A 26,393-nucleotide genomic window follows, 5' to 3' on the forward strand; every position below is an offset into this window, starting at 1 on the left:
TTTAGTCCGTTTGAGATTTTATTCAGAACTACAGTACACTAGCTTACTTTATTTTCTAGATTTGACTAGATTTTAGTTGCAAATAAGTGTCCAATTTTACCTGCCAACCCTAATATGTTTTGGGGGAAACTAATTAATTTCTACAAACCATAAGTTACTACTTATGTTCAATGATTAGTGAAGAAATTAACTGTTAGTATATTGCTTATAACACAATCACCAATAACTGACTATATAAGTCTAGGTAAAATTGTTATATAACAAGTACCAATCACAGACAATAATACATTATATATAATTCCCCTCCCCCCTATTTACAATCCCTCTCCCTACAAAATGAAAAAAAATATATAAGTACAGTAACAAAACACCTTCTAGACAACCTTGTGCACAAAACTGTGGAAGTTCATAATTGCATTAAAACAAGACATTTTAGTAGACCTATTAATCAAGACATTCCTGTAAAATTCTGTCCAGGAGTCAGCTGTCCCCAATTCTCCTGGAAGTCCAAAATGTATCATTGCAAGTAAATGTCAAGTTCTTGTTTAAAACACTCCATCCGGCTGTTACTTTCATGATAAACCTAGATTAAGTTCAATGAAATACCAAGTTTCTTGCAGAAGGCCCACCAAAATCTGGAGACAAACTGAGGTCCCCAATCAGAAATGATATTGGTCAGAAAACCATGAGGTCTGAAGATTTCCTTGTTACAAATATCAGCAGTCAGAGGAACAGAAGATAATTTGGGTAGCAGAATGAAACTGGCAGCCTTAGAGAACCAATCAATAACTTACAGATTTATAGAGCATGCTTTTGAGAGGAGAAGACTGGTGATAAAATCTCTGGATATAGGTGCCCAAGGATGCTATGGAGAGGGCAAAAACACCAGCCAGAAGTGTCCTGGAATGCTTGTCTCAAGGCTTACAGACCGAACATTCCAACACATATGAGACAATGTCCCCTTTGAAGTTAAGCCTCCAAAAATGTCTTTGAATAAGTTTCGCCATTTTAAGCATGTCAGGAAGACTGGCCAAACTAGAGTCATTTCCCCACTGTAATACAATGAACCAAGATGAAGGGGAAACAAATAATTTACTAGGTCAGGAGTTCAGGGAGCTCAAAGCTTCTTCCACAGCCAACAATGTAATTCCAAAAATGTGAGTGGGTGAGATGATGAGTTCTAGAAAGAGCCCCGGCTTACAATTTTAAGAACCCGGCCTACAGGAAATAGAGACTGAATCTAGAACACAGCAGAACAGAATCCATCTTGTCTTACAGTATGTGAATTAAGCTGCTGGGCTCCCACAATGTTAGTCAGTTTCTTGTGGTCAGTTAATCTATGAAAGGATGAGCTTCCCCTCCAATAAATGTTGCCACTCTTTAAAAGCCAGACTCACTGCTAAGAGTTCCCTAATTGCCCACATCCTAGTTATTCTCCGCCGTTACACTTGAATATATGAAGGGAATTCTATTGGTACCTTGCCCTGCTTCAGATAATGTTCAAGATTTTCCAGTGAGCCAACTGACTCCAGGGTGGTTTCAGAACAGAAAATGCTGTTATGCCTCATGTTGTCTTGTCTTGTCATGAGAGAGTATTTTATGCATTTCTTTTCCTCTCTGCCTGGTGATTCTGGGTTTCCCTTGGCTGAGACGTTACAATCCTCAGATCGATTGTAACCTGAAGCTCTAAGTGCCAGGAGAAAGGCATATTTTCACCTCTCACATTGGCTATGGCAGGCCTCTCTACCACTTAGTTGCCGACTGAAAATGCAGAAGCACATCTTCAGCAAGGTTGCTTGCCCTCTCCCTTGCTTAAGCCCAGAATATGGTGGAACATATAGATGAGAATTTGAAAAAAGGGGTTTATTTGGCTGTCATCTTATCTGGCTGAGGTATGCATTTTCTTTGTAGCATAGAAAGACAGACCCTTTCAGCCTTGTATGGACTATCATGGTCTTAATAAAAATACTGATAAATACTCCCCCCCTACTTTAAATCTCCTCCCTTTTGCCTATTATATTATTATTTCAATAGATTGATTTGAGGGGGGCATATAGTCTGGTACTGTACGTACTGTACGTACAAGAGTTGGTGACAAATGGAAGACAGAATATTTAGTTATGCCATTTGGAGTTTGTAATGCTCCTGAGAACTTTAATGATGTCTTTCATGACATGCTGGATAGATATGTAGTTGTAGCGCCTTCTTTTTTGGGGGTGTGAAAATTTTCCAAAAGTTCTGGTCCGCAGGTGTGAGACGGTAGAATTCCCAATGTTTGGCAATTCAGTTATGAACTACCAGAGTCAACCAATTACTTCTTTTCACAGCTACGAAATATTGAGACGTGCTTGTTAAAGCCTCTTTGTAAGAACATGCCGTTGTTTGCTAATGTTCACCTTTTAAGGCTACATTCGCAACTTTTCTGATTAGGGTGTAATATTGGTGACAATTTTAATAATCCTGTTCACACAAATGCACAGAAGATACTAGTATTAAAAGCAAAATCAACCGCTGCCCCCCACTCGGGCAAATGGGAAAAAAAAATTGCAGAATTTTTACTCTCGCACCAGTAACAGAGTGCTTGAACTCATCAGACAGGGTCACTGGAGGTCAAAGTCACCATGCATGGTCACATGATCAACCGAAAAACAAGGTTCTACTGTATATCTCAGGAATGAAAGCAGAACAAACGCTACTTTAACGGCACAAACGTAGCTCTAACGAATTAGGTGGGTTTCGTTGTTTGTGCTGTCTGTAGGGCAGCCAACTTCAGGAAGCTCAAGTCTGCTGGTAGTTGTGATTCTAGTGCTGTTATCATTATTTTGGGGAGAGCAGGTATAAGACCTATTATCAACTTTACACAAAACATTTTTAAAAGACCACATACCTTCACATACCCTTAGACTTTTCAACAATTTATGATACATGAATTATAAACGGATCCTGCTCCTCTCCAACTCCAACTTAAACATCCTTACCACTTCCATAGACCTGGAACCTGAGTTGTTTTTTCCATTTCTTAATGTAACACACCCCAAACTCAAAGATGAAATCACTGAAGGCCAGGCTGATGTTGAAGAAGAGACCAACCAGCACACCAAACATGGGTGACAGCTGAGAACAGCTGTGCTATACAAGAGAAAAAAATATAAAAATAAATACAGCCGCAGGCTGGATAGAAAACTATATAATTCTGAATATATCCACATGAAGTGGAACGATCAGATAGCAGAGACCCTAGAAAAGGGAAGATCAATGACAAAACACAAACTTCTGAGCGATTTAAGAGTTTTCAAGTTTGTAATGGGCTAAAATGTCCATATCAAGTCAAGTTCAAGTTTATTGTCATTATCCTCATATACAGGTATTTGGTATAACAAAATGCTATTTAGCTAGCTCTCAGACAGTAAGCAGTACAAAAAAACAACAACAATACAATTGTATAAGAAAACAGGCAATGTGCAAAACAACATCAGATGTGCAAAATCATACATCAACAGAATTAATTAATGGATAGAAAATTATGGGGAGTGAGATTATTGACATGTGAGGTAGAGATAGATTTCAATGTGTGTTTGAGTTTTGATAAAGAGAAAAGGCACTGTGAGGGTTCAGATCGTTGTTGAGAGAGGCTGGGAGTTTAATAGTTTGATAGTGTGGGGATCTGTCTCTGAGTCTGGTAGTCTGGGCCCAAATGCTCCAGTACCATTTTCCAGATGGTGAAGGGTCATACAGTCGGTAGCTGGGGTGTGTGGTATCTTTGATGATGCGTAGAGCTTTCTTCAAGCACAATCTGTCATAAATGTCCTGGATGGATGGGTGAGCAACCCCAGTGATGGACTAGGCAGTTTTCACCACCCGCTGTAGGGCTTTGTGGTCAGCAATACTGCAGTTGCCATACCACACTGTGATGCAACCTGTCAGTGTGCTTTCTGTAGTGCATCTGAAAAGTTAGTGAGGATCTGGGGACATATCTTAGTCTTCTTCAATTGTTTTAGGAAGTACAGGCGCTGTTGTGCTTTCTTAATCAGGCAGGTGGCGTTGAGAGACCATGTGAGGTCCTCGGTGATATGGACACCAAGGAATTTGACGTTACTGACCCTTTCCACTTCAGTCCCATTGATATGGATAGGGGCATGGCTGTTTTGCAGTTTTCTGAAATCAACAATCAGCCCCATGGTTTTGCTGACGTTGAGGGTGAGATTGCTGTCTTTACACCACTTTGTAAAGAGACTGAGAGATTGACCTCCTCCCTGTAGACCCTCTCATCATTGTCTGTGATCAGACCTACAACTGTGGTGTCATCGGCAAACTTGATGATGGAGTTGCTGTTATGTTTGGCCTTACAGTATTAGGTGTAGGGGGAGCAGAGCAATGGACTAAGCACACACCCCTAGGGTACTCACCATGTTCAGAGTTACTGTGCGGGAGATGTGGTTTCCAAGCCTGACAGTTTGAGGTCTGCCTGCCAGAAAGTCCTGAATCCAGTTGCAGAGGGTTGTGTCAAGACCCAGTGCACTGAGTTTCTTGACTAGTTTTTCTGGAAAGATGGTATTAAAAGCTGAGCTGAAGTTGATGAATAGTAGTCTTGCGTATGTGTTCTTTTTATCCAGATGGAATAGAGCAGTGTGTTTGGCAATGGAGATTGCGTCGTCTGTGGATCTGTTGGGCCGGTAGGGAAATTGGTACGGGTCCAGTGTGTCTGGAATGGTGTCCTTAATGTGCCCCATGACCAGCCTCTTGAAGCAATTCATGATGACAGGTGTTAGTGCCACTGGTCGGTAGTCATTAAGGCATGTCACTCTTGTTTTCTTCGGTATTGGGAGGATGGTGGTTGTCTTGAAGTAGGTGGGGTTCTAGAACCATCTTATACGTACCATTAAAGAAGAGGAAGATGAATATGGAAGAAGAGGAAAAATTGTTTTCAAAAGTTTGATTAACATAAATTGACTTTAAAAATTACCCAAGTCCCATCCAAATTAATTTCTGAAGGTTTTTGTATGAACTGCTGTAGATGACTTGATGTTCTTGGTCCTTCTGCTGTTCTTTTTTTCTGTAGGTTTTATTCATTTAAAAAAAAATCAAGATTTTTTTACAGCAGCATTTAATGTAATTTTAAGTCCAAGATTTAACACTATTTAACACACCAGTATTTTCTAGTTTAAAGTGGAGAGCACTGCTGTGAAAAATGCTATGGGGGAAAAAAGTACATTGTTCTGCAGCTTCAGCTTAATTAGGAAGCTTAGGGTTTTTTTCCAGCAGAAAGAGAAAAATATTATTTTATGCCATTTTACTACACCCATCACATTACTCATTTTGTAAAAGTAGACAAAAATAACACTGTAGATGTTAGAGACTCACATTTCAAAATAACATAATATAACCAAATTTTGGAACAACCTCAGAGACTGAATCACCATTGGTTCGGCTGAAACTGTACCTAATGTTTTGTTTTAGATATTTTTCAACATAGTAATAAAGGCCTTATAATAAAGTTTGTTAAAGACGTTTTAAAAGAACACTTTGCAGTTCAAGAGAAGATGATACATTTTTATGTCAACTTCCTATTCATATCCATGAAGAAATGTTTGATTTACAGCAGATGCACCAGATAGCAATAACAGCAGATGTGAAAGTGAACATATTGCTGGTATCTACAGCAGCAAATAATGGTACACATTTACCATGTTTTTTGTTCACATCATCCCTTACCATTTTCTAATTATGTGTCCCATTTAAACTCTTTATTATGAAATAAGAGGAACTAAGTGTAGGCACTAAGTGTAGTTTACAAGTGATGCTGATTACTAAGAGCCCATTTAACCTAAAATGCATACAGTATATATGGTTGCATACTTATTTTCAAGTTGTTGAATTAGATGTCCCACCAATTATCTTTTTAATAGAACAGAGATGTAGATTATCTTGCAAAGGTATTCAGACCTTTCCTACATTATGTGTGTCACCTTTTGTGAAATGACAACATTATGTATACAATTTCTTTATTATTATATTAAAAACTTGCATGTTCAAACTGAATACTTCTAAGGATTAGATAAGTTACAATAAATGTAAGCATAAACTCAAGTGAAACTGAAACATGGTACTGTAATTGCATAAGTATTCAAACCCTTGAACTCAAACTCTGGTGGAAGCACATTTGACAGTGATGACAGGCACAGGTCTTTTGGGTTGGTTTCTATTGCACCTAGTTTGTGCAATATTTTGGCAGACTTGATCAAGCTTTCTCAGATTTCTTGGGGATTGCTTTTTGACAGTAGTATTTTCACAGGATTTTCAGGATTAGATCACAACATTGACTGGGCTGCTTTCTTATTCTTAGGCCACTCCAATGTGGCTTTGGTCTTTGCTTTGTGACCTTTAAGGTTTACCTTTAAGATGTGTCAGTATTTTTTTCCATCCGTATTTCCATCAGTCTTGACAATTATAGTATCTCTGCTCAAGAGTGGCAGAAAATTAGAAAATAATGCCTATGCCATTCATGATGGTTAAATGAGTGAGAACTATGTTGCATTATGCACTATATTGAATTTGCCGGTTATGCTTAGCACGTACAGTAGAGTTGTACAGTACAGTACAGTACACTGTACTGTACAGTACAGTAGCACGTACAGTTACAGTTTTTTCTTGTCTGACCCAATAACTTTTTTACAAGTGTTTGCAAATGGCACCTTATGTGCTCTTTTGAAAACCCTGTGTGGGATTTGAGATGTTTTTATTTCCATACAGGCTCAATTGTGGTGAGACCAGGATACAGCTGACACATGGACATTTTCTCCTATTTCATATCCACCACTAAATGTTCTGCTTGTTTCAACATTGCCTAAAAGTAGTATCCCTAACTAACTTCCTTTTTGCCCAGCTGCTTAATTTGAAGGGACAGCTTAATCAAGACAGTCTGGGTGCCTTCCTCATCTTAATAATTGACTTCATCCTGCTGAAAGAGAGATTAAAGATTGTACATGTTTGTAACCTAGTCCTGATCTGTACCTTTATACATACAGTAGTAATACTTTGATTTGTTTTGAAAGCTCCTTTGTCTTCATGGTTAAATCTTTCCTTGAAAGTTACTACCTGACTGTGGCGCCTTACAGATTTAGGTGGATTTATTGTGAAATCATGTGAACCACTACTGCTGCATGCTCATAGAGGCCACTCAACTAATTATGTGGCTTGTTAAGGTTATTTTGTGCAACTAAATTTAGTATTGCCACCTAAGGAAGCAAAGGCTTATGAAACCATGACTATGAAATAATTAGCAAAGGCTTATGAAACCAGTACTTTTTCATATTAATTATCTAGTCACATGTTTTTTAATGTTGAGTAGGTTCGTTCATATAACAAATTAATTGCTTCTAAAGTGTCATGACTGCAAATGTAAAAGCACAACATGAAAACTGTGAAAGGATCTGAATAGTTTTGAAAGGCACTGGACATAGTTTACATTAATCATAGCTAGGGTATTTTAAATATTTATGAATTATAATGCAAAATACCCAAATTAGGATCTAGTTGCTAATTCAATTTTAAAGAGTAATGTTGTCAAATGAATGTATATTTGTATATTATACAAATTTATATTTGTGTGATACTGTAGCTAGGACACATGCAGTAGACAAGAAAAAGCAACAACAGACATTGAATAAACTATTGAACTTTTCTTTTGGTGAGTTTGTCACTAAAGTCTCAGAAGCATTTATATGTGTATATATATTGTTGTTTGTTGGATACAATATGCAGGCTGTTAATTTTCCTTACCTTGAGATGGACTTTGGATGCTAAGTGGGACTATATCTGCTGTAGCACGTTTGGGCAGCAAAGGCATTTAATTCCATAAAGCACCTGACAAACTACATAACACCCCCAGTTACTATAGATGCAACCAAGGTGGCTTGACAACTTACAAGGCTGGAATCTCCCCAGAAATTTCCTGCCAGACCATGTCACCAACACCATCTTTGAAAAGCAAGTAGCAACACGTGAAAACTTTAAAGACTTTTTCTTTACTGGAGTCCTTCCTGATGAATCAAAAATTGATTGAGAATTGGACAATAAAGGACTCAGACCAAATTTAAAAATGCTGATTTTTTTTTTCATACTGAATGGTGAATGTTAGGAGAAAATAATCACAAGACAGCTTCTACTACTATGACTACTAGTAGTAAGCCTTCTTCATTTAACAAAGTTATTTTATATTGACTGCTGTTTCCTGTACCCTGTGACCCTGAATCGAAAGAAGCAGTCAGAAACCAGATGGATGTTTCTTTTTCTGTTTTAAAGGGAACAATTTTAAGACTTTTTTTTTTACTAAAATACAGTTTTATCATATTTTTTTCAGTTTTCTGTTTTACTGTTTCACAGAAACAATGATTAATTTTATTGAAACTAAGAAATAACCCTTGCTAACTTTCTTTGGATTGGTCCAAGACCACTTAGTTGCCTGTTATCTTACAAAATTCCCATAGACCACATGGGAGCCTATGGAGAAATAGTACCAATTGTGGAGCCAAATTAATCCAATCCAAAGATTGTATACAGAGATACAGTATAAAAATTAGAGAGAACTGAGAACACATCTTAGTTCATGCCAAAGTTTCTATAAAAAGTTTTAAATGCATAATTCTTCATATTTTTGTGTTTATTGTAATTTAGAACAGTTGCTTTAATTTTATTTATTTAACATTTTATGTTTCTCTGTTTTATTTGGCAACTGCGAAGCTTAGTTTAAGAAATGTTTTTATTGTAAGTGCAAAGAGAAACAATGTTAGTTTAAAATAAATGCAAAGTAACAGGTTTCTCTTTTTTATATTTTGAGAGTTCAGATTCTACAATGACCAGTGAATGAATGAACTTAATATTACAAAATGTGTGTTGCGGTTTATAAAAATGTGAAGATCATTAATCATTAAATCTGCATCCAGATTCCAAGTATGTTAATAAAGTAAAACCTATTACTTGCTGCTGTATATACAGACAGGGTTAAAAAAAAAGCTGGGATGAGTTCCATAGAGGAAAAGTGTATCTCTCAAAACTGGCCACACTAGTGTACAAATAAACGGAAAATAAAACCACAATTCTTGATGACAAGTTTTTTTTCCTGTTTTGGGTGTGGTTAGCAAAAAGGTTCAGGGAAAAACTAAAATAAAAACTACCCCGCATTACTCCAATGCACACTTTCCACACACATTGGAAGACAGGTGTTCTATTTAACCACAAAGTTAACAAATTGTTAAATGTCCAGTAAATATTTAACCAGGAGTGCAAATAAAGTGATTAAATTCCCCCATTTTCCCCTAACTTTTATTAATTTAAATAAGATGGGCTCATTACATATCTTTGCAGCCACAGTTTTACTCTATTTTCATTGTAAACCACTTATAAATGCATTTTTATTTCAAATGCATTGAAATAAAAAGCAAGTTTGCAATAAATAACACTAAATGCTATTGTATGTAGTGTGGAGAGCTTGTATGAAAATAATACATTTTACAGAATAATGTTGATCACAGCTTGTGATTGAACACAATGCATACAGAGATAAACAGAACTTCAGTAAAACCAAAGCTACTCATCTTAACTGATTGAAAGTGGCTTTTCTTTGAAATGACAACATTAGAAGACTAAAAAAATATTTTCTCAGTCTTGAGTCTGTCCAACACTAGGCAAAAGCTAACTCTTATCACAGATGCATTCTCCTGGGTTTAAAAAAAAATCTCAGTATGGAAACCATAAGGAAGCTTCTCAAAGACTGGTGGGACCAATAGCAACACAGAAAGGGTGGTTACTATGACAACCAAAGATGCAGGTCAACAGGGGGTGAGCTCAGGAGATGTAGTATTGTTTGAACCAATGATGGGACACAATTGGCTAAATCTGTAATAAGTAACCAAGCCAAATACATTAACCACAAATCAGTGCATTTGGATTGTGGAAACCTGGTAGAAGCATGCACTCTCTTGGTAGTAGTAGGAGTCTTCTTGAGTCTACTGTACTTACATTACAATTACTTTGTAATTACATTATTTTGTACTACATAGTACTACATATTACTACATATAGTACTACATATAGAGCTTTCATACCAATAGCTTCAAGACAACAAGTACTGTCTATTGATATCTCAAGTTTTGTTCTTTAAATTCTTTAAATTGTTCTTTAAAAACAAGGTGAGTATAAATGTAAAAGCAACAGCTGAAGATCTACAACACTAACATCTTCAGTATTCAAACTGTTGAAAACTACAATTCAGTGCTGCCTGCATGAATTTCAATTTAATAACATCTTAATGGTCAGATGGAATGAAAATTGAACCTTTAGGATATTTCATTAGTGTTATGTTTGGTGTAGATAAAAAGTTCAAGCACATGCTGAGCAAATACTCACGCCCACTGTGAAATATTTGGTTCATTATGTTTAGAACATGTACCAGTAGCTGAAGCCTTGGTTTCCGTTTCCAAGAAGCTCAATCTTGGCCAAAAATGAATATTCCAGTATAATAATGATCCAAAATATATGCCCAAATTGACACAGAAATGGTTAACTGCACACAAAATAAATGTACTCCACAAGCTATCTTAATCTCCCAACCTCAATCCAATTGACCATTTGTAATTCTACCTCATTTCCTGGTTGTGATTTCTACAAAATGTGTTTTTTGGTCTTGGAGTAATGATTTTTGATTAATGTGGCTCTTCTCTGTGCAGTACTATTAAGATTACACTATAACATTTTTATTTTTTAAACACATTATCCAATCCATTACTCATTCTATTACCTTATGTTTTTTGTTCCCTTTTCCTGGAAGTTGGAGAAAAATTAATCTGGAGGGCATTATACATCACATTCTCTAGCAGGAACATCTGTTTTGGTTGTTTTGCCAGTACCTAAAAGAACTTCCAAGTCTTTGATGAGGATAGGGTACACCCTACCAGGTAAAACAAAAAACATATTCTGAATTTTGTTCTTATTTTGGGAAACTTGACACCTTGTCACCACCTTGATACCACCTTGATCTATTCTGACAATAGTGGACTTTGGACTACTATGCTTTCATGGGCAATAACTGAATATATTTCCAAGCTTTTTGTTCACAAAAGCAACTTACATGCTACAAGCATGTTTAGACTCAGGCTCTATTGTTAATAGCCTCCAAATCATTTCTTCATCCTCTTTGTGGGTACATAAATCTGAATTGTTATTCTTTTGTATGAGACAGTACTTTATGTTGATCTGCAAAATAACTCAATTTCTGGGTCAGGAATATAGCATGTAACCCTAGCTTGCTTGCATCTTAAAAGAGCATAGAATAAAGACAAATATCAGTAAAATCCAGGACATACACTTTAAGAAATATCACTTTAAGATCCTAAAAGGCTGTTCTTAGTCATTACCCATTTTTGCAACTTCTTTTTCTGCAGATCTTGTACTTTTATAGCCATTCCTACTACCAGTCAATGAAGGAGAACTGTGATTTGAGCAAATTCCTTGATTAAATGATGGTGATATCCAGTAACATACAGAAGACAACATATGCCCTGTACTTTTTGTGGTGTCATTCAGCTGCCAACGGTATCATCAGCGTCTTTTGACTTCTTGCCATCTTCTTGTGGTTAAGTACTTGCTTGCACTTACTATGCTTCAGCTTCAAACAATGTTGGATTAGTCTAAAAAAGCACAATCACAAATCTACAGATTTAACAAGAAATCAAACCTTTGTTAAACCATGGAACAAAGCTGCCATCTGAACACCTCTAAGTCAGACTCCCCTCCAAAAGATCATACAAACCCATAGAATTTGTGGTTTTTTTTACATCTGGCAATAAAGCCAAGGCAACTTTATTTTTTCTTTTCTTTTTTTGACTGGTGACAGATTTTTCTATAGGTGGAAAACGGAAGGAATTTGGTACGTGACACCGGTCACCTAGCAATAGTTAAGACTCATTCATCATTCTTACCAGTACAACTGGGAAGGCTCAAGATTTTGACATTCCCTATTAGCCAGGCATTCAACACACTTTGCTGCAGGTGGCAGGCTGGATGTGAATAAGGAATGATTGCAATAGAAACCTGAAAGGATTAAGAATTTTGAATAACTCACTTCTTAAAAGCCTCCATTAAAAATACAAGTTGAGTGGTATAGATTTAGTTAAGGGATCCTTCAATTGCCACAAAATAATACACCTTGTCATTAGTTGGGCACCTATAAATCTGGCCATTAGGAGTAATTACAAGTAAGGACAATGTAAATTTGTTAGAAAACATATGAATGGTTTGCAGTTTGGATGATGTGTTTGTGCAATATTCGGCTACTCAAAAACGTAGCATGAATTGTAGTGGTAAGTCAGATAGAATGATAATTATTACAAATGAGTACGTACAAAACAAAATGGCCAAGGTTTTGCAGGTCTCAGTGATGAGAAGACTGACAGCCTAATCTATTTTCAGAAATATTCAGTGGGAAATGTTAGCCTGAATTAGCTGAAGAAGTGGATAAACTCCAGTAATTGAAAGAAAACATTGTTTCCATGTTTTTTTTGGCTTTTTGTGTTCCAAGAGAGGCTTAAGTATAATATGACATTTAAAGGTCAAATGTCTGAACCATAAATAAGTTCATAATAGTGCATTAGTGAGATAGATTTTCTTCTAGTATGATAATTTTATCCAAAAATGTTGACAAAAATTAGATCTTGACAAGACAGAAATTGAGTGGTAACCTAAGTACTGTAGTAATGGGTAAAAAAAAATGGTTCCTCTTTTCAGGTTTTAAGTTCATTGTTTAAACATATTCTTGTGCTTTTCATAGGATTTTCAGAGAGCTTGCATAACAAACCCTTTGGTTTCTAAAAATGTTCTAAACTTAAAAAAAAATATATTTTTAAGGAAAAGAGGTTAATTGTGTCTGCATTAAAAATACCTTCACCTATTAATAGCTCTAGAAAAGTAGGAACAAATCAGGAGGTGTCTCAGGGATTTGGCCTGTAGCATGCAAAGTCCATAAACACAACAACATATGACTAAAGACATGGTGAACTGAAGAAGCTTTGGTTTCTTTGGCCACTGTAAGCCTTTTTATGACATAGGCAGTAAGACAGAAAAGTTGAATATAGAGTCAAAAGAAAACCAGAGAGAAAAGTAAAACATCAAAGGACCAGTAAATTATATGCATATACCAATTTCTTATACCCAAATGCCAGGAATATCAAAAAGCAAGAAAGAGAAACTACATTATTATACAGTTGTGATATATGTGATATATTTAAATTGTTACAGTGCAATGGTAAAGAAAACAACAGGAATGATGAAAGGTTAATAATATTAGAGAACCATTAGTTAGTTTTGATAATAATATTATTATTAATATTACAAAGGTTCTCTGCCTGTATAGATTTATCCCAAAAGAAAAATAAGTCAAGGAAGTGGTGGCTCTGGTGGTTTTCAAAAAAGAAAAAAATAAGGAGAAAGAAAGCCCTTCATAGAATGATTTATAAAGAACATCCAATGTACTTTAAAAGTGCATTAAACTGCAATAATTAAAAATATATTAGGCTGGAAGAGAGAACATTGCAATGTTTTAAAATACATTTTAAGTATTTTCAGTACTGATGGTTTTCAAACAATTGAACTAATGTAAAGAAGGGATTTAATAGATTGTGTACTCAAGATTAGGGTAATATCCATCGATTTCATATTTGCCATGAAAGGGATATTTATATGTAATTTTAATTAGAGACAATAATAAGAATTGTTATAATCTGTACAGCAAAAGGAGTCTGGGGGACATTTCTTATTCCATATATTTCATTTTATTGTTTTAATTTTTATTTCCATTGAAAATGATATAGAAATGGAGTGAATGCTCATATTGGGATGAAGTCTCGATATTGGGATCACTGACCAAAGTTATATCAATAATCTATATTCAGGGATAGTCAGTACACTAGTTAATATAAGAAATTATACCATAAAAGGTGATTTAGCAAATATTGTAGGGAAATCAACTGGCATTAAATGTGAAGAAAAGCGTAGAATTTCACACAGGTAACAAAAACAAATTATCTTAAAATGCAAAACAATTATCTTAATGAAGCTATACAGTAAGTGGTTATGTTGACATTTTCAGTCTGTTGGCAATGTATGAAAGCAATAAAATTAAAAGAAAATGTTGGAGTTTGTAGTAAAAGTTTGGAAGTTAAATCATTATGTTAACACTGTACAATAAACTAGTAAGCTCTAATCAAGAATATTGTCTATTCTTTAAAAATATATTGCTGTTCTGGCATCTGTCTAGCAGCCAGGTACATTTTGGGGGGGATTAAAAGAATTACACTGACTGGCTAAAATAATAGAATACTTTGAATATTTAAAAGAACTGAAGTCTTGAACACAGAAGATGTAAGAAAGAACCCAAAAGACATAGATGGGGCAAATGGCTTCTTATCTTTAACCATTCTTACATTTTTGTGTTCTTTTGATCCTCTAAGAACATTTAGAAAACATGCACTTGATCCAAGTGTTTAGCAAAATGTTTATATCCAGCACATTTGGGAACCATTTTAGAGTGTATCACAAATATTTTGTTTCTGAAATAAAACAGGACCAATGTGAACATTGGAAATACTTTTTAAATGTGCAAATACATAAAAACAGAAATTTGTAGTGTTTTTTGTCCAAATAGTACATTTGCACATGTTATTTGCTCCTCCATCTTCCAGTTAAAAAAAGAATAAGTATTAGAAAATTAAATAATAACAATGACCAGACTTGGGTTCTTTCACAATAGGTATTAAAATATCATCAGACCAGCTTCCTGAAATATAGTTCAGCTGTGCGTTCAATGAAACTTCATGTTCTGACTCAAAAAGCAATCTGCAATATAAATATTTGTTTTAGTTTTTCCATGTTTAAAAAATCGACAATGCTTTTGATGAAGGTGGAAAATTTCTAGGGTACTGTGCACAGCGCAGAATGTTAAAGCTAACTGATTTACTGTGAAGCACAAAACAGTAGTGGAAAGATATAAAAAATAAAGTTGTAGTCTGTGAAGGGAAGGTAAATGAAATAGCATTTCGTTTTACCAATCAAACTATGTATAATGGTAAATCTCATCATTGTTGGACACAATTCAAATCATCATAAGATTTACTTAAACTGAAATAAAAAAACAATTATTGTTTAGGCATCCCCTATAAGTCTCCACTTAACACCTATTAAGGTGAAAGGAAAAAAAAAACACTTTTCAAATCCATTGTAAAATGACTTTTAATGTGTACTATACACATATTTTTGTCTGATATAGTTGTCTTGTCAAAAGGAAATATTTCTACAGTAGTTTGTAATTTTATAGATATAATATATACATATATATAATATATATTATATATACAGTATATAATTATAATATTTCTCAAAAGCAAGCATTTAAGTGAGGTATCTATTTGGCAGAAGGTCAATTTCATTCTGGATTTTTGAAATGGCAAATAATTAGCCAACCAAGCTTACTATTATCACCAACATATCAGCATGTGAGAGATGAAACAACCTGTGTGCTTCCTCTGAAATGTCAAACCATCTGTTTCATTTATGACTGCAATGCCAAAAGCACAAATGGTAGAGCTAAAATGGACCGATGCAATTCTGACATATGTCTAGCCAGAAATGGTGATCACTGTTGCATGGTTAGCCAAAGAAACATTAGCTGATTTCAGACATGTCCATATAAAGCAGTGCTCAGTCATTTGTGGGCCATGCTACTGAAGCTTCCAGTCACAGCCTGCTAAATTATGTACATTCAGGATTCAGGATTTAAATCTGAATTATCTGCACTGCAGGCCCAATCCGTGCTAAAAGTCGAGGAAATGTTTTTGTCTCCTTTACTTTTATAGTTTAGTTTGGCCAAGATAGTTATTGATAAATGAAACATGATAAAAGGATATTCTCTTGAGTACTTCATTTCATGGACATTTCCCCAAAAGAGGATAACTCAGGATTTACAAAAGCCTTTTTATGTCCAAGGAATTAGTATTTTTAATCAGATACTGTTCACATCTTAAATCACCCATCTACCAGGTTTATTTGCTACTAATGAAAACCTTTTTTGAGACAGAAGTATGAAGATTTTTTTTCCCTGCTTTCCTGAACATGAAATTTGTACGGACTTTGGCCTACTTTACATGATTTTCTGTTTTATTAGTATAATTGAAACATACTTGTGTGTGTACTGTAAATATTGTAACGAATATGCCCCTGGCCGCCTGGGCTGAGGAAGGTCTTCTTTAGTTCAGCTGGCAAGACCTCTGTTGAGCGACACCAGAGACCCGGGTTCATGCCCATGCAGTGAGGGACGAACTGTGGCAGGAGTGGTGAGAGCAAAGCCCAAGAAACTGAATCTGTTACAATATAAAATGTGAGTCATATCCTACATACATTTCTAGGGCTGAATGGACACATACAGATGTTGTGTGTATAACAACACACATATGTTGTGTTAAGATAAAAGAATAAACAAATTGTTATGACAAATTAAATATCAATACTACAATTTTGTTAGTTCTTCAAAATTGTATTTGATATGGTTTTGAATTATGTTGCATTACTCATTAGTCTTTGTTATTGGTGTCATTGTTTTTTCCAAGTTATGAACTATGAAAGCCTTGTTTTCAGAAACGTTCTATATATTGCTTATAACTTATTGCTTACACTGACGGATAGTGCTCAAAATAGAATATGCTCCATTCCAAAATCCACACATGCTTATCCTCTGTATATCAAATTTATATACAGTAGGGTCTCGACCTTCATGAGAGTTCAGTTTGCAAAACCTTCATGAATAGCCAAATCCACATGTAACCAAGTCCACTCCTACTGTATATTATCGTATAATGTACTACAGCATATACTGTGTATTGTTAAAAGACATAAGTAATCCTCTGTTATATGAAAATGAAAGTACTAATGCATTGGCTTTTAGTTAATTTAAATAACATTGATATACTAAAATAATAAAAAATGTATAGTAATCAGATAAAATGAACAGCATTAATCCCCTCCTCTGCATCCAGCCTGCAATTTCTCTCTCTGGATCTGTGATTAGCACGCCACTCTGTAATGAAACAGGCAATAAAACTGTCAGTGCATGACCTCTGTGACTTATCTTTTTGTAATTCCATGGCTATAATTTCTGTTTGCCACTCTCCTTATTATTGAAGTGTCTGGAAATATAAGTAGTCTGCTAACAAAATTTAAATCATTGTTCTAGAATAGGAAGAGAAAGAAAATGAAAACAGATTCCTACAAAACACTACTGCTTACATCTGACCAATAAGAAGTTGTGCCTCTTATGATGAAGCACTGTTTACTGTTCGTTAACTAGTTATTGATCCACGTGCACAGAATCAAGCTTTTACAAGGTAATTTATCAAAAGGTTTCTGGAAGCTAAGATGAAAACATAATGTCACACCTGTGTTTTATCTACTCTCCTTGTTACTTATCCAAATACTTCTGGCAGGTTAGTTAAACAAAACCTTCCTTTTCTTCCCTCCTCATGTTGGCCATCACTTAAATGTCTTTGCTTTGCAACTATTTTTCTAATTTAGTTTTTATTGTCAATTCCTAAACTGCAACAGAAATAAGACAAATGACCCATAGTTTCCTAGTTCCCTCCTGCTCCCCTTCTATGAAATAGCATTACATCTGCAATACTCCAGTTGGTAGATATTATATCTTTAGATATTGCACCCATTCTAATTGAGAATTAAAGTAGCCCAGCTAGAGAGTGAAAGAATGTATGAATAACATCCCTACAGGAAAGGGTAAATGCCATAATAATTTATTTATTTATTTATTTATTTATTTATTTATTTATTTATTTTTAGCTATTATACAGTAGGTCCTTTGGAACTTGATCAAATTTCCAGCTGCTGATTGGGCTTTTTCTATAACATGGAATGTACTATTCTTATATTTTATTGCAATGATCTGAGAATTGTTCATTGTTTCTCTCATTGGTTAGATTTCCTTTCAAGTTAGAGACATCAGCTTCCTCACACTGTAGCTGGGACAATATGATACGGCACACAGAAATCACAAATCTTGCTCATTCAGTGGATAATATGTTGTTGAAACTGATGGTCAGAAAACATCAGTTTTAGAAAACAGCCCGACGAGATTCTTGGGGTACTAAACTGCTAGCAAACAAACAAGATGGACTGAATGACTTCCTCTTGTTTGTAATCTTTCTTTCATTCTTAAATATTTACTGTAAGGGAGTTCCCTAAAGTAACTTTTTAGAATGACTTTGGGAAAATCATTTACTTAAGATGTGGCAGGATATTATGTAACACACATCCTTTACTGTAAAAGGAAACACAGAGAACCAGCATTAACCCCTGCTCTTAACAACTGAACACTTTTTCAGAAATAATGGTACTTATAGCCAACTGATTTTTGCAAATGAAAAGTTAATTATTTAAAATCACTTACTGGTAGTTCTCTCTTTGATGATGACTTGTGTCATTATCCATTATTCAAATTGTTTCAGTTATTTAAAATTAAATATTGTGCTTTCCAAAATTCCTGCAATATCTGCATTACAAATTAAATGGTAGACAGTTAAAGTACTTCATGCACAATACTGAATTTAAAACTAGATTTACCAATTATTGTATCTTGTTTTTCATGTAGTTTTAAAAACTATTTCTAAAAGAATCTGGGAGAGACACATGCACAATATAAAGTTAGACGTCAGGCACATTTACAAATTGTTCTTTTCACATTGAAATAGAAAACCCCCACTGAGGTTTAAATGGCCAGAAGGGGATTACCATTTGCTTTGAGTGGTAAAATTCTCTGCTGAGGGCAGGTTGGGTCCTAAAAGCCAGATTTGAGCAGATTCAAGTTCATGAATGGTACAGTTTCTTCATACAAATATTGAAATGAAGGGTTTTTTTTCCAGGAAGGGTGAAGTTTAAGTCAGTAATGCCATTAGACAGCAAAACTGATGTGGAAACTGGTCAGAGTTAATCTCCCAGAGAGACAAATATTAATAGTTGCCTACTTCTTACTTTAAGATAAAATTGAAGCCATAAAAAGGTTAATTAAAGGATTAGAAAACATCTGAATTATAAAATTTTATTAGATTGTACTGAGAATATGTAAAAATAGATTTTATTTCTTTAATTATTTTATTTGCATAAAACCTTTCTTTATCTTTAAATTATCTTTAATTTAAAGATAATAAAAAATACTGAAAATGGAGGTTTCTGCATGGTTATAAAACTTATAACTGCCAGTTGTAGTTTAGGCAAATCTTACATGAGTTCTGCCCAGTTTGTGTCTGGTGAATCATGTGCCTCACACACTATACAGGATTGTCATGCCCAAATTGGGACCAACTTGCATCCTGCTGTTGCCAGAGGCAACCCAAACATTCACAAGAGTTCTCAGTCTTCCTCCGAGCTTGTGCAAAATAGGTCAGGACGCCTCTCAATTAATCTAAACATCTTTCAAACGATCAAGGTTCCACTCTACTTAACTAGCTACAGTAGATATTTAAAGCAGATTGGTCCGCTGTGTCATTGCTTGTCCTAAAGCTTTCATTGTCATGTTTAGTGATAATTCTCTGTGAAACTACGTTTATAGTGTGTGAATGCACAATATGTATTTTTGAACTACTGTACTGTATGACATTTTGGAATCTACTGATTATCTCAATCCATGAGTCTGCTTTGGCAGAGTCCATGGAATATATATCTATCAAGCATGAGGACAGAATGATAGTGTATCATGAAAAAACAGCATTATGATACAATACTTTGTGCTACATAGTATGGTAGTAAGAGAAGTAAAGATATCACGTCTAGTGTCTGTAGCGTATAGGGTCAAGCAAAGTTACAATAGTGAGCTTTAGTTCCCTCACTTCAACAGTTTTACTTTAAAATGTATACACTTATTAATTAAGACAATTGATTATTTTATATTCCTTGTTTTGTATGTCCATTTTTATAAAAGACTGAAATACTTGGCAGTATAGTCCTGAAGTTTGGTTTAATAACAATCCAAATAAAATGTGGAAATCTTATTTGCTACATTCTACAAAAATGTGTCCTAAGAATATAAAAATATATTGGTGCAAAAATGCAGTAACTTAAAATACCTTAATCGGGATTTGGCAGAGGAAGTAAAGGTAATATACAGGAAACTATATTCCTCAAATCCACTTTTTGTAGTTTAAATATGGCTTTAATTGTTATATATAACCAAGATGCTGGCTAAGAAAACCAAGCAGCAGAAAGCAGTTACCCATATAATAATGCTGACACAGAAATACCTTTTAATGTGTTCCAGGTATCTCCCCTGACATTATGCACAGATATGGCCAAAAATCTCTCCTGTATCCTGTCTGAAAAGACTAGTAGACCTAAGGGCAACTTTGGAAAGGATGTCTAATGAGTTTTACAAGTGTATTTCCCCATTGTAATTATATTAAAACAGCACATTACAAACACCTTCGAAGCTAGTAGTTTAATCAACCACACAGGAATTTCTTTTACAATTGGCTTTATGACTTTGATTCCAGAGAGATCAGATATATTTCTGAAGAACAGTTTTTGTAGATGAAATCTCTACATAGCATTATCAAAACATAGCAAATATGTACAGTATTACCTTTTCAAAAGAAACATTTATAAGTAGATAATTACTAGTATTTTTATTTGGTTTTTATAATTTCCAGTTTATGGGCATTACCAGCTGTTAATTATTACTTTCTAAATTACATCACCATAGATTCTCATCGTGGGCGGCACGGTGATTAGCATAGCTACAGGGTAGCTTGAAGCAGTGCGGCCCTGGGTTCAATTCCAAACCTATGGTGTTATCAGCGTGAAGCTTTATATGTTTTCCCTGTGTTTTTGTGTTTTTTTCTATATGCCCTGGTTTCCTTCTACAATCCAAAATCTTACTGGTAGGTTAATTGACTTCTGAGAAAACTGATAGTCCAGAGCATAGTTTGGAAAAAGCCTTGGATCAATATTGTACACATCATAGGTAAAAATCATAGATTGATTAATCAAATCACACATTTAGACAAATAAAAAATCACTCATTCGGTACACATTTAATTACTTAATTTGATTTGAAGGAAATATACACAGATATTAGGCAGGTGTAATGTAACAGATAAGCCATTCACCTTATTCCTGCATCAGGTTACATCAGCTGATTTTAAACTTGGCATTTTTCACTAGCAGCTAAACTTTTTCAAGTTTAGTCCTGAAATGTTACTGTAACTAGTTACTTTTGCAGCCACGTCACCCTGCAGTTCATAACTGGCAACCCACTAAAGCTAAGTAAGTGTGAGCCTAGTCAGTATCTGGATGGAAGACCTCCTGGGAAAAACTAAGGTTGCTGCTGGAAGTGCTGTTAGAAGGGGGTGCTCACCATGCAGCCTATGTGGGTCCTAATGCCCCAGTATAGTGACAGGGACACTATACTGTAAAAAGACATTGTCCTTTGGATGAGATATAAAACCGAGGTCCTGACTCTTTGTGGTCATTAAAAGTCCCAGGGTGTTTCTTGAAAAGAGTAGGGGTGTAACCCCGGCATCCTGGCCAAATTTCCCATTGGCCTTTAACAATCATAGCCTCCTAATTATCCCCATATATGAATTGGCTTCATCACTCCCCACCAATAGCTGATGTGTGGTGAGTGTTCTGGTGCACTATGGCTGTCGTTGCATCATCCAGGTGGATGCTGCACATCGATGGTAGTGGAGGAGAGACCCCATTACCTGTAAAGCGCTTTGAGTGGAGTGTCCAGAAAAACACCATATAAGTGTAAGCAATTATTATTATTATAACTATTATAACTATTTTCATTGCTAAACAACAGATGTTCTTCCATTTGACCTCTAAAGTAAATCATCTACAGTAAAAGTATACTGAAAGTGAATTTTCTTTATGAACCAAGATGGTCTCCTGAGTGCCAATTTTTATTGTTTTTCAGTATTTAACCTGTATAGCTAACTATTTTTGTTTAGAAAAATTATGAATATCAGTGTAATAAAGATAGAATTAATAGCTTGTTACTGCATAAACCAAGATGGGCACATACAGATAATCATCTTGTTCTCACAATACTAACACTGAAAAAGATCCTTGTTGTCTTACCATCTGACAGCTCTTAAAAACTGTTCAACTAATGAACTCTGAACTTCATTATTGAGGATGCAACTACAGTATGGCAAAATATGATTTATGCGTACAACAGGATAACAAACTACCATCGATGTGCAGCATCCACCTGGATGATGCAACGACAGCCATAGTGCACCAGAACACTCACCACACATCAGCTATTAGTGGGGAGTGATGAAGCCAATTCATATATGGGGATAATTAGGAGGCTATGATTGTTAAAGGCCAATGGGAAATTTGGCCAGGATGCCGGGGTTACACCCCTACTCTTTTTCCAATTTCTTAATCACAGGTTAATTTCATTTTTACTTTGAGGCATATTTTCCTTTCAGCTCAAAAATGTTGGTATTTCAAATTGGTATCCATCGTGGACCAATTTCTGAAGTTCAGAACTTCCCTTATTAATGTTTGTTGCCTAAAATGTAACTATCATTTGTCATTTATCACACATATGGTTTTCATGTGGTTCAACTAACTGTCCCACGTATCCACTATGTACTTTAACTAGTGTCTTCTTCAAACTTCATTACACTGGCATTACCATACATGGATGAACATGTAATAAATGTGAATTGTCATTATTCTGTGTTCTTGAATTATTAAGGTTCCATAAATCATCAAACAAAAGTAGTAGCACAGTACCATTTCAGTGAGAGGGGTGAGCCTGTTTAGTCGAGCAAAGCCTTGAAATGTCAGGGACGAGGGCAGTGAGCTTCAAAAGCCAATCTTGCTCAGCATCCATTTTGTTGCTGTACTTTGTCTTGATTGCAGTGAGAGCAGAGAAGCCTTTCTCACAAAGTTAGGTAGTAGCAAAAGGCATCAAAATCCACACAGCCTTTAAAGATGTTATAATGTACAGTAGTATTGAGGACCCTAAGCAGAAACCAGAGCGATAACCAGTGGCATAGTTGAGCGAGCAATCCGAGGTCCATAAACTGTAGGTAATCAAGCCGGGCAAAAGTAGAAAAACCAGAAGCGGAGCCATAAGCCGTGAGGAAGCCAAGAGTCAAAACCAGTACAATCAGTATAATGCCAAAACTGAAACCAGGAGACATAGTCGGGGAACAAACCAGGGTCAGGAAACCAATAAACAACTAGAAAGTCACAGCAATAGAAAGATTAGCTCTAGCCAGGATAAAACTAATACTGAGCAGAGAGAAGTGTGAGAGAGCTTTGTATTCACTCTGTCTTTGGATCCAGAAGTCCAAAGAAATCCAGTAGTTTCCAGTACTGACATCAATGTCTCGTCAGATGATAACTCGAGCAACTTCTCTTATTCAGCACAGGTCAAGTCCTTGGGTATTCCTATGACATCAACAGTAAAGGGGTTCCTTTAAGAACAGTAAAGGAAACTGTTCTTCTTATTTTATTAACAAAAAGCTGCAGCTGTTTAACAAAAATTGTTAAAGCCCCTGCAGTCCCATATTCAGCTCATTCAAACATGAGATTATATCAGACAGGTAGTCTAAATTTACCAGCCACACTGGATCATCTAATAGACTTGCCAAGGGAGATTACTGGTCATGCAAAAACATGTGTACCTCGGACTGCAGTTCAAAGAGGTGGTGGCCACTTTGCCCCTTGATAACCATCTCACTTCAGTATGTAGCAAAAGCTGCACATACAGTATTTGCTGCCCATTTCATTACAATGCACATTGAACAGACATGAATTCATTGGTAGAGCCTTGATACAATTCACCACTTTGACAGCAGAGTCTAACACAGATTTTATATCCTCAGGCATTTTCTTGACTGCCAAGGCTTAGCGGTGATCTGTCGGAGCTGGCGTCAGTACTCTTGATGCCTATTCCTTTCAGCCACTATATAATATTTGATTTTTGTGAGATATTCATTTTCAATCAATTGTTCTGTTGGCAAATGTGGCGCTTTTGGAGAAATGTTTCCCCTTTTCCCCTTAAAAGACAGTCAGGAGTCCGTCTCAGAAATTAAAAGAAGTTTTTTTCTGTTTTCTATCACACTTTCCCGTGCTTACAAGATTGGCAGTGTTCCAAAATCACACACATTCTCCTACCTCCCTGTTTGCAAAAGATAACTTCTTTTAATACAATAGGTCACCTACAGTAGGTTCGTAGCATAAATTCTTATACAATGGTATAGAATTACATAGTAGCCTTTGTGCCCACTCAAGTATTAGCGCGCTGTATCGTCATAGCTAAGTACATAGGCTGCGTATTTGACACATAAACTAATAGAAAATATCCCGTCCCAATTTTTCAGTGCACACAACACATTTCCAGGTTCATCTGGCGTACCACCTGGGGTTACTCCACGTACCACCAGTGGTACGAGTACCACAGTTTGAGAACCACGGACATAGTTACAATTGTAAAAATAGTTTGTATAATAATGACCCCTGGCTGGATTCCACTCTCTATGTTTTCTATATTTAAACAAACTCATAAGGGAAATAATTCAAATATTCATATACAAAAATGATGTAATTTAATACAAATATGAATATAAAAATATAAGCTATAGTAGTAACTAAACATTACAGAGAAATACTAAAATTAAAAAACATTAAATCCACAGATGTTTGTCTGAATTAGTCATTACAAGGGTAGGGAACTCTTGTGTTGTCCTACAAACATCATTATTTTAAAACAGCTGACATGAGATAAAATCTATTAAATGCCACTTTAAACCTCATGGTTTGTAAGTCCTCAACGGGACTTTTTATGAACAAAAATGTATCCATTACTGTCAGTTTTACAGTAACTAATTAACACATAATGTAGAATAAACATTAATCATTTTATTTTTATTTTTAGCCTTTTGTGAAGTTTAATTTTCCTGTGGAGAGCTGCAATAAGGTTTTTGTATTAATATTACAGTATATGCGATGTTGAAGTTTCAAAGTCACAGCTGTTACTTGGCTTGGTGCCCATTCATTAAAATGCAGCTTTTGGGTTTAGAGACAAATGCTTTGCTTTCCTGGGCCAGTGCAAAAGCCATGACATTTCGAGGAAAGTTCGTCAATGTGTGTAATCTGTGTTTTCTTTTTTTTATTGGCAAGCATCAATGGAACCATTCCAGGAGTTATACAGTAATGTTAAAAAGCTGCTTCTACATTGAAATTCAGTTGCTTGTGCTTGGAATGTATTTTTCTGTAGTTTTCTTTTTTTATTGCATATCTTCAGTTTTTTTAAGTTTAAATGAAAATATTGTTCATACTTTGAGTGAGTGTTTTCATAGAATAGTGTTAATTCTATAAATAAAGGATAATCATCCTTTCATACTGATGTCAAGTGTTATTATTAAAGTATTTATTTTAGGCTCCTCAGCTCAACAAGAATTCAATTTACAACCAAAGGTTCAGAACATGTTGTTTAATTAATGACTTCAGCTTTTTTATATAAACTGAATTTTTATAAAATGTTATGTGCGGACATAGTATTGAATATATTCCCACACTAGGGTATATGTTGTCATATATTGTAAATTAATCTGCTGTTAATCAAACATCTAATCAAGTTCAATATCTTGTTTTGTTATAATAATACTGTTCAGCCACTCAAATCGAATCTTGCCTCCATAGTTCCATTTATCTAATCTGTCTAGAAGCATTCTTGCTGAGTAGAGGTATGTTTATGATAGAGGTGTTTCTGAGAGCTTTTCCATTTGTACTTTTTTAGAAACAAGATACACAAAAGTGGTGATTTTGTATGTTCTGTTCGTCCCTTTTTGTGGCCACAGGGTTTCCTTGGGAGTAGAACACAATATTTTGCATACCCCTAGGAATGTAACCTTTCTACATGAAAATGATCAGAATTTGCTTAAATCAGAGAGAACAACCAGATCTGGCCTTGGCAGTTTCCTCACTTTTTGTGAAGACTGCATACAGTAAATGTGTTCTGGGAGATGGTTACGGCTAACATTTGTCAGAATGCCCAGAGTATGTGAATCTGTAACTGCAAAAAGGGGAATACTGTATTAAATGTTCACATCAAATTGAAAAAAGAACATTTAATATTCTTTTGAGGAGGTTAAAGAATTCCATTATCGACATAGAGTTTGATTCTTGAATACTTATATTTAATGGCCATTGTCAAGATGCCACAATTATTTTCACTGACAGCATATACTGTATGTTTCTACTGTTTTAATTTAAATTTTATATGTAATATATACATATGCATTATTCATTCACAAAAAGAT

This window comes from Lepisosteus platostomus, chromosome 3 (genome assembly GCF_059453375.1).
Source record: "Lepisosteus platostomus isolate fLepPlt1 chromosome 3, fLepPlt1.hap1, whole genome shotgun sequence".
Taxonomy (NCBI): domain Eukaryota; kingdom Metazoa; phylum Chordata; class Actinopteri; order Semionotiformes; family Lepisosteidae; genus Lepisosteus; species Lepisosteus platostomus.